This window comes from Rhea pennata, chromosome 1 (assembly GCF_028389875.1).
Source record: "Rhea pennata isolate bPtePen1 chromosome 1, bPtePen1.pri, whole genome shotgun sequence".
NCBI lineage: Eukaryota > Metazoa > Chordata > Aves > Rheiformes > Rheidae > Rhea > Rhea pennata.
In genome coordinates, this window is record NC_084663.1 from 196,157,379 (window position 1) to 196,171,220 (window position 13,842).

Here is a 13,842-nt window from a genome sequence, read left to right on the forward strand (position 1 = left end):
TATATGCCGTTCACAGCAAGCACATTTTTCCATAGGGATCAGATCCAGGCCTCACTGGAGTCAGTGAGAATCTTTCCACTCACCTTGGTGGGCTTTGGGTCAGTCTCCAGGCATGGAGGGGGAACATCTGCTAGCCAGCACCAGACCTATGTTTTGCTGTAAGTCAGTGTGTTCTCAGTTGATAGGTACTTTGCCATTATATTGAGGGAGCCATAGTACTCGAAAAGGAAGTTGCTGTAAGGAAAGCAGTTGGGTTGTGCTAATTAATGCTAGCATCAGACAGAGAAAATACAGGAATTTTCCTCTGGAGAAGCCATCCTATGCCCTAGGACATTTGGATGTAGAAAGGTCTCAGCAAGGGAAGAGGGAAGATGCAACAGGACACATGGGGGGCAGGTATGCTAAAGCTCTGCCTCCTGATGTTGCACCTATAAAAACGGGCTCAGGCATGTCATGGCAGTGGTAAGACACTACCAAGTGCTACCTACTTGGTAGAAAGTAGGGACAGTGCTGGAGGGCAATAGGAAGGAGGAAAATGGGAGATACCCCAGCTGCCACTGTCTTCTTTTCCTGGTGTGCATAACATTGGATGCAGCTGGACACATACAATCCCACACTGGGGGAAAAAGGTTGTCAGCAGACAAATGCCAATTTCTCTTGCTCAAAGGCTTTTCTCTTGCCTTTACACTCTCTTTCCACAGACAACATCCATGTTACTCAAGAGTTACAGCCAGGACAGCTGTAGGACAAGAACATATCTGTTGTCTTTCAAACAGGTTTGGGGGGGGAACATGAATTGCATGTGTCATGATGTGTATGCTTTGTGTCATGTATAATATTGTGCCTAAAACATTCTCTACTCAGTCATTAAAATGCTGGAAGTAAAGGTGGAAGTTATTCAAGCACAAGAGAACTCCTGGTCGATAGTTTGACTGCACAACAATAGAGATCTGCACCTGCACAAGTTGCTGCCAAAACTGATCTCACACAACTGTTGATCTTGATTAAACTCATTAGGAAGGGAGAGATGGATTTCTATACATCTTATTGTGCATGTTTTATAGGTTATGCTCCTGGGTGGAATATAAGGTGGTTTTTGTTCAGGAGACAGTAGGAAAATCATGCTGAGACCCAGGCCTGCTTTAGAATTCAACAGATTCAGCAAAAACTTTGGCCAGGACTTATTTTGGACTTCAGTAAAACTCTATTATAGGAGTTTCCGTAAGTTTAAAGGAACTGTCTGAGCGTTTGTATATATTATAAATCCTATTCTGTACAGATTTTGCCTGCAGTAGCAAAGCAGCAACATTTTTCAACGATTCTGGCTTAAGTCATAAAGCTCTATCCTGGAGCGATGAAATTAGAAAAATATTTTACAAAACCAGAACACAGGTCACATATTTGCAATATCTTTCTCTAGCATTAGCCCTCTTTGAAAGAAGTTTTATGTCACAGCTGCACAGCACACATTGACTGGTTGCATCCAAAATATGGAAAATAAATCACAGGTTTGTCCACACATTTGATAACATAAGGAAAACCAACAGGCTTTCCCTGCTTATATATATATATATATATGTATATATCCTCCTTTCTACCTACTCTGTGGGGATGTGTCTTTATATGTATACATACAGAGAAACAGAAACATGTACTCTGATTTCTGCCTTTGCACTTTCCTTTGATTTACTGTAGTGCAAACAAAAGATTTGAGACCTGATTATAATCTTGTTATGGTTAATCAGGCTGTTTATGTGACTAATTAATCAATGTTGCATGTGAAGGCTCACAATTTACCCCAAGGTACATAATTTACCATTGCTTTTCACTTTGCATTGTTATTTGCATCAGTGCAAAGGGAATGCAGATATATATGCTGTTGTGTTCCCCATTCTTCCTAGAATTATTTCGCACAGAGGTACGTGACAACAATGTAGAGCAGGTAAAAATGTGAAACTGAAAGAATATAGCAGTATAAGGCATTTCCACTCTGTTATTATCCAGGATGAAATGGGATAGTGCTTTCATTCACGTTCTTGCAAACAGAATCACTGTCCACAAAACTGCTTTCCCAGATAGCGCTCTTGTTAGCAGATGCATCAAAAAGAAGGGAACTTGTAGCTCCATGGCATGAGCTCTCCTCTCACCCATCCAGGCTGAGTAGCCCTATACTGACTGAAGTAGGGTGCAAATCAGTTGGGAAGCTTTGCCTTGTTGCAATTTATGCTAGCTTCAACTCTGGAAAAGTACAACCTTTTACCCTCCGGCACTGATGTTCTGGCACTGTAAGATGACAGTTGCACTAAGATCCGTGGACCTATTTTGTAAGTATATTTGTAAGTGTACATATGTTTGTGTGTATACATGTGTAGGGTTATAGAGCTGGAAACATCAAGATGTCACAACAGCTGATAAACAGAATATACCACTGAGTGTATGGCTGAGGACTACTCTAAGCTCACAAGAAGCTGTTTATATTGGAATTATTTTAATGTAATGCAATCGTCTCTGAGATAAAACATGGGTATTGTTTGAAAAGGTGCAATGACAGTATTCAATACTCTATACCTTCCCTGTAGAGCAAGGACTTCCAAAGCAGGATTCATATATCCTTTCAAATTGAAATTTGGGCAGTGTGGGTCATGTAAAAAGAACAAGATCCGTAGTGGACCTACATTTCTTTAAAAGATATAGCATTAATACTAGACTAAACAGAGTTATTAGGTTCTTGATTTTTTCAATATTTTAAGAAATAAATGATTATTTATTTTAAAAGAACTGCTTCATGCTAATATTTTTCAGGTGGGCTCAGGAAGAGAATACAAAATGAAAGCAGTGTAAAAATGTTTTAATCTGGATTCATTGAGTGGGTCAGCTGACCAGAGTACCTGAAATGCTGCAGGACTAGATGAACTTATCTTTAAAACAGGAAAAATAGCACAAACAGTTTCATGCATACACTTACTGAGGACTTCTGCCTATTTTTAAGGATTCCTTCCTGAAGAACTCTTTTTTTAAAAAAAGCTTTTCTAAAGGGGAAAAAAAAAAAAAAAAAAAAAAAAAAAAAAAAAAAAAAACACCTTGACCCCTTAATCCTCAGTAGTTTGCCTAGTTTTTTAATCCGTATCAGAGCTATCTTCTCCTATGGCTGTCTGTCACTGCATAAAAATGACTTTCAAAATTCTGTCTCTCAAATTGAAGGTTTTTATCCAACTACCCAAACCCTTGTTTGCTATTGCCTTTTCTAAGGCAAGCTCTGAAGTCATTTCTAAAGTGAATAATTGTATATCCAGATGATAATTTCTTTGCTACATTCTGTTATTCTTATCTAAAGATGGGATGAATAACCCTGAGGTTGTGCTTATTTCTCCCCACTTTAATAGAGACAGTTACACAATTTGCTTACTCAGGATGCTTAACTTTCAGAAAGCAGCAGTGAGGTGAGATAAATCCTATCCTGGCGTGCACTGAATTGCATTGTCTGGGCTGGATCTGAGGGCCTATAAATGGCGTTTGAGAAAGGTTTCATCCCAACCTTAATGTGCTCACTGAGAAACACGAGGAGACTGGGGACAAGAGAAATTGCCTGGCTTTGTTTTGGGATCCTTCCAGATGCAAGGGAAGCACCCTCCTCTGGGCACACAGCCCCCTAAATCAGAGGAATCAGGTTCAGCTGGTACCAGCAATGGGCATGAAGGTTTCCTCTCATTTCATTCAGAGATGAAAATTCTACAGACCTCAGTGGCCCAGGTTGATCCATTTGCGAGGAGACCATCCAGCAGACATCCATACTGGAGTTCTCATGAGGGTAAAGAAAATGAACATACTCTCAAATAACTTCCCATATTCTTAGCATATGGCCCATGCTCTGAACCCTTATTTGGGTCAAAGAGAGTTTCTCATGCAGAATGAGCACAGAAAACATGCACAGCCTGTGCCTGAGAGGGGGCATATGCCTGGAACTGCTAAATATTTTAACAGGAAAAATGTACTTTAACAAAGGAGCTAACTGCATAAGCTTAGACAGGTTTTATTGAAGGCATTAATTTACGCAAGCTGTATGATTGTGTTCTCATGAGATCTGCCATGCATAATTACTAAAGATGTTAATAAACAGTCAGCAAATCAGAACAGCTGGTTATGATGACATCTAGCTTTTCTAAGAAAACGTAGACTTTAACCTCACCATCATTAATACATTAATACTCTGACCAGTGCATGTAAAGGATGCCCTAAATAGATGAATATCCTTTGCATTTCCTGTCTACTCCTGGATAGTGCAACAAGGCCTAAGCTTGGCATTTTCTTTGATGTGGACCTTCCAGCATAATTGCCTCTATTTGAAATAAATAAATAAATAAAACCAAAAGCAAATCCCTATAAATGATGCAAACACAGGAATGTTTTATGTTTTCCTTTGAAGTTACATGAGATGTTCAGATAGAGAGATTGATGCTGCTTGAGAATGTGGGCAGTATGTAACTGCAGTCAATTTTCACCACTTTCTGGACAGAGGTGTCCAGTCACCCTTATACTAAAACCTACATTTGTGCACATAGAAATTACTTCTTTGCCTGTGTGAGATATCATAGTGTTTTCATAATTTATGTAACTAAACGCGGCTTTGCTTCCCTCCCCTTTTGCCAGTTCTAGCCCATAGTTTTGGAAGTCAGTCATCCACTGAACTGTTTATATTCTGTCACTATTGCAAAGACCAGCAAACACACTTCCTGCATTTACTGATTTATTAATTATTAGTCTATCTATTCTAAATTTTCTCTCATTCAAACACATTTCTGAAGAGCTCCCTGTGTCTATGCTTAGCATGCTAATGAAATGTGGCTATTCAGATGCTGTTCAGGAAGTTCTGCTTGTCAATATATATTATGTGTAAGAAACCTGCTAGCCTGGAGCAGAACCAAAACTGGGGATAAAGTATTGTTATGGCTGGCTGGCAACCTGGCACCTGGAGAGGACTTAAATTTCCCCAGCAAATAAGGAGTGACATTAAGTTCACGGACTAACGTTCACATAAGCATCATACAGGGCTCTCCCTGGCTGGATATATCATACAGCTTCTTTTGACAAGTTATCCTTCTGGATAGCTGTTTTCCAAGTTCAGCTCCCAAAACTGAGCTTCTGGCTTGATTAATCCTGTCTGTGCTATACATTAATTTCTTTCTCAGCTAAAAATAGGCCTGATGAATTGCCTGCTGAGTGTTTATTTCTCTCCACTAACTAATACAGAAACTTTAGCTCGTATTGATGTCTGTATTGCGTGAGACAAATCCCATTACAGTCTCTATAGACCAAGAAATACTTAATTATATACACAAAGCAAAACAGATCTTACAGGAAAGTTAATCTGGTGCTTGTGGCACTTATTTGGTCTGTCAGAAGTGCAGGTGTGAGAATCTGATCTGATTTAGACAGCTGAGGACTGCGGTGCTGGGTCTCCCAAGTGCTAGAAGAAAGCCCAACAATCAAGCTTTGACTGCTGCAGAGTACGCTCTCTCCGCTCACTCGTGTAACCATTCAGTCTCACAAAATCAGTGTCAAGAACACCACAGGAAAGTCCCTGACCACTTCTATCCTCCGCTTGTCCCATGCCATAATTTTTCTGTGCAGTTCCCACTGTCCTACTCCTGCGTGTCATTAGCCAGTCGACCTCTCCTGTTGCTTCAAACTCTTTACAAACCCTTATGTCACCTCCTTCCTTTCGCTGACATTTCCTTCAGTAGATGCTTTGTCGTGGTCAAAGCAGAGCTATTTTTATGGCTAGAGAAACCTTCAGACTAGAGAAAAGCTCTCTTTTTCTCAGAGTAGAGGAAAGCCCCACCAGCCTTGTTTGTGGTGGACCAACCCCACCGCGGGCAGGCCCGCAGGACGTAGCTGTCAGCCCCAGAGCCATCCTTACAGGAACATCGAGATCCCCTTGAATAAAATCCGATCCCTAAATCTTGCAGCTGACAGATTGCAGCAATTAGTCCTGAGAGTATCCAGCCTCCTTTGTAACCAACTACAGCAGCATCAAGTTTGGAGGTAACAGCAGGCTCCTTTGACAAAGGCCTCTTCCAAATGCCAGCTTGTTGCTTCCCAGTGGGAGAAGGACTAAAAGCATTTTAAGGGAAGAAAAGCTGCCATGGGCAAGTTACATATCTCAGGAAGCTTATCGTATGATGCCACTTTTATCCTATGTCATTTTATTGTTTGTGTTTATATATAAATCTTGAAAGGTAAACTTCTGCACTGTAATGTTTGACCTTAAAAATGCGATTTTCTCTTTCCACATAGTAGCTCAACTTGTAAAGAACAATCCACTAAAAAAGGCAGCAGGAACATTTTTCATTCGAAAGAACACTTAACATTTTTTCCTGGATGACAATCAGAATTCTAAGAATTCTAAGTCACTTAGAGTAAATTTGCAATAGGCCTTGGTTAAGTAACAAGTATAAATGTGGACCTGTCTTTTTCCCAAACAGAGACACAGAGAAATGTTTTTGCTTTTTGTTTCCCTTCCATATTTATTTTCAGTATTCAGACTATGAATATACTGAAGCTGTTCTTTGATATATTGTAGCATACCAAGACATTCTGGCACTAAAGATGCAATCGTGTGTAGAGTTAATCAAAAATCAAATCCTTATTTGACACAAATCTTAGCAGCAAATATAAAATATATTTCCAAATATTGAACCACAGTATAGAGAACATCTTTCTTTCCTTCTTAAATTTCTGTTGATTGCTGAGAATTTTATCAAGTAATGATGTGAAGAATGATTAGATTGAAAAGCTTCATGGTTTACACCCTTAAAGATGAGATGAACTGAAAATATATAAAGGAAAGATGTTCTTTTTTTCTCCTCCCAAATGCATCATGGTGATTATTGCACTCTGAAAATCTGACAATCGTGCCAAAGTACGATACAATCTGAAATTTTATGTCATCACAGAGTAGGAATAAAAGAAAACAGCAAAAATTATTGTTCAATTTAAAGGCTATTAGAATAAATGTCACTGAAATCACTGATTTTTATTTATGCTTATTTTATGAAAAAATGCGCAGCCAGAATATCAAAGAACATAAAGAGCAACGGGAAAGCCCACAAAGAAGCTCAGAAAGAAACACTAAAGGTAAATATTTAATTGTAAAGCAAAATTTCAGAATGAAACACAGAACTTAGAATGAAATGAATGTTTCAGAAAGAAAATAAAACCCATAATTCGATCTGCATCCACTTGGACCAGATGATTTTAGCATTTTTTTTTAATTCAACGAAGTAGAATTATTCATTCAAAATATTTCAACCTTTTTTGACCACTTCTGTCACTGAGTTCTTATCTCCAGATTTGAATGCACATCCGCCTTCACTACTATATGTGTGCTTTCCTACTTCATCTCCCAGGGGGCAAGCTCTACTGCACTATCTTAAAGTAAATATTGGTTAAGTTTATGAGACTATTTATTTCATGGTAACTTGTGAATGATTAGTAAATGAAAAATCACTGCCTAGAGAGAGCAGACTATTGTTGAATGAGGTGGAAAATGTGGCTAGGAAAGTCCAATATATTTAAAAGTCAAAGTAACAATGATCAAAGAACTAGCGTTCTCTGTTTTCTTGCAGTTTACACAGTGTTCTGTCTCAGACACACTTTCCTGCTTTTATGCAGACACACAACCATACAGCATTTTCTGGGTGAGATTTGAAGTCAAAGATGTTCTACCTTAGATAAATCTGGAAATCTTTATCTTCCTTGTCTTTTCTGGTAGGGCCATGCTACTTAAAAATACTAGCTACCTCCACTGTCTGAATTCTCTCATAAATCATCATAGGGATGACAGAAAATGGCTGGAAATACTTCCAGAATCTGTATAAATAAAGTGTGTTCTAGATTTGAAAATAGAATTAGAAAATACTTTCTCAGATCATATTAAAATGTAGATTATAATACAAATGTAAAATCGTTTGTAAAAGCTATGAAGTCACAAAAAGGTAATATGTTGCTGAGTTTCGACTTTAAAACTCTTTTTAATAATAAAGAATCTGATGCTTTATGAGAACAGAGCTAGAACAATGTCTGATGAACACTCACATGAAAAGGAGCTTTACAGAAACTAGAGTTAATTAATGAGTTAGGACTTTCTTCAGTGACTGATTAATTTAATTATTGTTATTGTTATGTCATATTTGTAAAACAAAACTTTGACTGAGCTAATGAGCTAGCTTCAGTTTCTAATTATAATGATTACACAACTTCACACTTTTGAGTACATATCATGAGATTCCCAAAATATTTTACAAATAGTATTTACTGACCTGTCATAAAGTGTTTTTTCCAAGTAAAGAGAATATAACAATTTCCTGGGTATAGACGCTGAGGAACACAGCTGTCAAGGTCAATTGTACAACTGTGAGTGACTAAAGACCCTAAATCTGTCAAGAGAAAATGAGGGAGAGGGTTGTCCAAAGTCCCTGCAGTTTTCTGAATGGAAACATTAACTATGCTGTAGTCAGGCCATTCTACAAGCTATGAGGATTTTATTTGAGTTTTTAACTAGAAAGAAAAGAAAATATCTAGCTCACTCATTCATCCAGTAGTGTTACTTCGGACAAAAAAAGATAACTTGTGTTCTGAATAACAGATTGAATGAACCTACCCTACTTTTTCACAAGGCAGATCCACCAGCTTCCTTTGCTAAGAACTTCTCCCGTTGTGGAGGCTGTGGATATCAGCTGTGTGTGATTCCTGAGAGCACGGAAGTCGATTTTCTCTACAGTGTGAGGTTCATCTCCAGGAAAAGTAAAATGATCAGGGCCAACACTGGAGCATCTGCCTTCATGTCTCTTAATCTCCTTTTCCTTCTCAAATACAAGAGGGTAGTCTAACTCCAGGGGTTGGTGGACTCCCTTGGCATAAAAGGGGCATACTTTGTGGCACAGTTTCTACATGGTCCTCCTTGTCTGTCTCTGCACCTGGGGAGTTCTCCGGTACTAATTAGGAAAAATTATGTTCATGGATAGGAGCTCCAGGTAGACATCAGGCTTTATGGTCCTACCTAAATGTAAGGAAAGATAGTTCTCCACTCTGCAGCGCTAGACAGCTTTTCATCTAAATTGGGTTGTGTGCTCTCATGGGCCATGAGTGATAGTTTTTCAAAGTTCATTTTGACCTCATATGAGCCTTTGTCATAGTTTCACTCTCTGGGTCTCCTCTAGTGAGGTGTTGCCTGCCGAAGAAATTGAGCAGACTGATATAATTTAAAATTTTCCTGTTTAGCAAGCAAACTGTAAATTACTACTTTGCCATATGGTGGAGCTAGTAGACAGCAGTTCTTAAAATTTCATTGTTTTCACTGTGAAGGTTGTTGCTATGTTTGGGATCTTTCTTTTTTAACAGTTTTCACAACTATGTTTAGTCTGGTAAACTACCTATAAAACTTAATCTTTGCATTTGTATTTATACCATAAAGTCTCAACACTGAGAAAAACTTCAAGACTTGATTTTTAGAGTGAAAACTGCCAAATCTGACTGCAGTCTTTCCACACCAATGCTAAATGACAACTCATCTATTATTCCGTGAAGAGCAAGGCTTCTGAGGAGATCTGAAGATCTCATTGTTCAATTTCTAGACACCAGAAGAACAGCTAGATGACTGCAGAGGATGATCATCTAGAGTAACGCAGACAGTGTAAATAGGGTTGGAAATGCATCCCAGAAATAAAATATTGTAGAATCTGCTGTGTTTCAGCAAAATTCCTCATTTTCAGCACATGAGAAGGTTTTGCAGATATCAGGTGGATCTACTGAATGTTGTATGCTTAAAATAGCAAGTATTTAAGTATTGTACTGGCCTGGAGATAAATCCTGGGTTTCTTAAACTCTGCTTTGCTTTGTAAGTCTTATGCCCAGGTGCTCAGAGCGATTTAGGCACCCAGCTCCCCCTGGGTTTTAACATAGCTTTTGAAAATCCTTATAGGATTCTGTCTGCAACTTCTCATATAAGTCTTTCCAAATCTAATCCTAAATGAACACGAAGTACCTCAGAGAGAACAAGGTCTTGTGATTAAAATAGCACTGTATATTTCAGAATTGCTAATTATATTCCCTGCATTCCCATTAACCATCTGTGTTGCCTAAAGCAAATGGTGTAAATCCACTATGCCTCAGTTTACTCCTCTGTAATGCTGGCATAATATTTGCCTCTATTATAGCACTACATGTGTAAAAATTCATTTGAAATCCTCAGATAGAAAGTGCTTTGAAAGCATACAGTAATACGGTCATTATTACTCTCAGTCTACACCTCATGCTATTTTCTATATTATTTATTATTTTACACTGCTCTTGACTCTCAATACAGTAGTCAACTGTTTCATTCCTGAGAAATTACATTTTAGAGCATTTCATAGAGGTGTTGGTGACATATGATCAAATTCCAGTATGACCAGTTTGCCAACTGAAATTCCCCCCAAAAGCAGATTAGGTATTTTTCACTTCCTCTAACGTGTTCAGCAAGGCTATCCACTATGAAATACCCTTTGCATTTCATTCCTATGTAGCTGTGCAGTAGTGAACTACGTGTATGTTTCTGACTGTTTTGACTACAAAGTAGTTCGAATTACTTGGGAAAATGCAAGACAAAATTAATAATGCTGACACTGTGTATAAAATACCAATGTTTGAAACCACATTTGTGAATAACTGTTTTATTTCAGATTTTTCATGGGCTGGTTCTTTTTTACACATTAGAAGAAAACTTATATCCTGTCCAATTTCATGTGTGCATTTTAAGTTACAGAAAGAAACAGAAATTCACCTATTTCTTATTCTTTTCTGCATTCCCATAAGTTGAAAATAGCCCATTTGTTATAAAAAAGACATTATACATAGTTTATAATGTGGATTGACTCAAACAATGAGAATTTGTGGGATACTGGATTTGTTTGGGCTATTACAGAATGCTCTTTCAATGCTTATTAAGACAAGTACACACAGCTATGTTAACTTTTAATGGGTCATTTAAATTTTTGTGTCTGGAGAAGAATAGGGCACTTAAATTTAAAAATCCCCAGACAAAACTATACCACAAAACCCAGCAATGTTCCGTGTCTACTTGTGGTCAGTGGTAAGATAAATGATGAGAGCAAAATTCAGATTTAAAACTGAAGTTTGAGTTTGAACTATCAAGGAGTTCATTTGGGTCTGGAAGTACTAGCTGATCTCATGTTTACATAAACTGCAATGACAAAGTATATCTGTGGATTAAAGAATGAGGGCCAGATTTTTAGCTAGTGAAAATTGCGGTAGGTCCAGTGAACCCAACAGAAATAAACTGATTTATGCCTCTTATAATAAAGAAATTATTTGCATTATATGTTTAGAGAAAAAACTTCTTACACTGTTCACACATACATTCTCATGGCTTCTGCTGTAATACAAACGTTAGAAAGCTATGGTTAGTAGTTTCAGGGTCATCTTTGAAAAAGTTTTTATTGTATATGAGTCAGCTATGTGTAAAATAAGGACATACTCTTGCTGTATAGGAACCCTTTGCAGTAAGCTTCACATTTCTTTACCTCTTTGATATATATTTAAATGGCTTCATCCCACCATGACCTTGAAAGGTTAATTTAAAACAAGGCTTGAATTTTTTTTGCTATTTGCTTCAAAAAAAGGGTTTATGTAGGACATGTTGTTCACTTGATGTTAAATCTCATCTTACAAGGGTGTTCTGGAATGTGTTGGAATAAACCTCAACAGTCATATTCCCTGAATAATAGCTAAATGTTTGTGAGTGCAATTGGAGGTATAGCTCAAAATCTTTCATGACTAGAAAAAGCAGTGTTATTTTAAGACTCAAATACTTAGCGCTTTCCTGTTTTCTCTCAGCATTGTATCAGTAGGTACATTCTTTAAAAGAAATCACATCTTGGTTTCTTTAGTCTGCAGAAACTCCATCTGTGTGTGCTTCTGATAAAAAACAGATTCGGGACGATGGAATCCACTGAAGCAACGTATCTGCAGTTCATTTGTGCATATTCTCTATGTCATTTACATATAAATTACCTAACGTATGAAGCACGGACTGATTCGTTCCTTTGATGGCGAGGTCATTTCTGAAAAAGGGGGCGCAAGGGTGAAAGCTGTGCTTGGTACATACTCTACCTGGAAGGCATGGGCTGTCGGACAGCCTCGGAAATGGGCAGAATCTGCTGAGGATGAGTTGGCACCATGTCCCTGGAAAGCAGCACTGATCTGGGAATTCTCCTAGGACATGGACAGGGGATGCTGCTAGGGAAAGTGGCAGGAGTTACAGCCTGGCTGCAAAGGCAGGAGCCACTGCCTGCGGCTGTTCAGGCATGAATCCCTCAGCTGGTACAGTTGCCCTAAAGCCCTTTATATCTGTCTGATCCCCATCTCTCTTCTTATTTTCACAAGTACTTCCTTGAGTGGTGCAATCTTGGGGCAATTTTCCTCTCATGCCAAGTTTATATATTGTGTATACTACTTATATGTTGACTTGGGTGACATTATTTCCCAGTTCCTGGTAAGATAGAGATCAGACCACCTCTGTGCTGCTCAAAGACCAAAGTGTTCCACTAGGCAGCACAAGATTTCTTAAGAACATTTTGAAAGTGGAAATTGAAGTCATTTGAGGATTAGCGTTTTGTTAGATGGGGAGATGAACCCCAAAACACAACATCCTGAAATTGCTCAGCTGTTGTTCATTGCTGAAGGTTTGAAGGCAGAGATCGTAATCAGTTCATGCTTTATCTGCCTGGTGCATGGCTTGTAGAAGAAAAAGCAAGACAGGTCAGTGCTAGCCCCCGTTTTCTCTGTCTGTGTAACCTGGTATTAGCGAAAGAAAGCAAAAAGGTCCGAAATCCTACTTGAAGCGGATACTGGTTACTTAAGTCAGCATTATGTTCAGTAACAACAGACACAGCTGTCTTGACCACACACAGACCATTTTAGCAATTGCCAAAGTGCAACACTCGTTATGCAGCCAAGTCTTAAATTATGGTAAGCAATGAAATAACCAAATATGTTTTAAAAGAAAGCAAATCAGTTCCATTAATATTAAATTTACCTTTCAGATAATTCTTGACTTGTAACAAATGTACATTTGCCAGTTATGTGAGCAAGACTACAGAAAATAAAAAATACTTCATAAAAATAAGTTAGCCATTGGTTTATGTGAAAAGGATGTAATAACAATGTAATTATAATTTCTAAGTTCATGTAATTGTTAAAATAGAAACAGATACATAGTCTTCTGCTTTCTATATCTTCTCTTAGGCTTTTTTTTATCAGAGTCACAGTGAAATGAATACCAATCACAAGGCTTATAGGGAAGATAAATTCAAGCTGCAGTTCAGCAGAGAACTTAAGCATGTGCATATAATTAAGCATAGACTTAAATTCTTTGCTGAGTTTGAACCCTAAAAAATACACTCTGGTCTTTTCAGGGAATTTTAGCATTTTCAAATACTTTGAGCTGCGCAAAGGACAAATTTGGATTTGCCCAAACTGCTTTAGTTCTATTTAGTTTTTCCATATAGCCTTGGAGGGTGGGTGGGAAATAAAAGATTATTTTCTAGGTTTCTTCTGCTCAGTTGTAGCTATTAAACAGCAATAACAATCTCTTGTTGACCTTTATTTTTTTTTCTCTGTTTCCAAGAGTTTTGGGGATAAAATGGAGGCTAAAACATACACAAAACCACATCACTGCCATAGAAATAAATTAAGGAGAAAATTACAATTCTATGATTTCACAGAAGTGTATGAAACCCTCACACTGTTTAATATTGTCTAAGCCACTGGAAGCACAGAAGATCC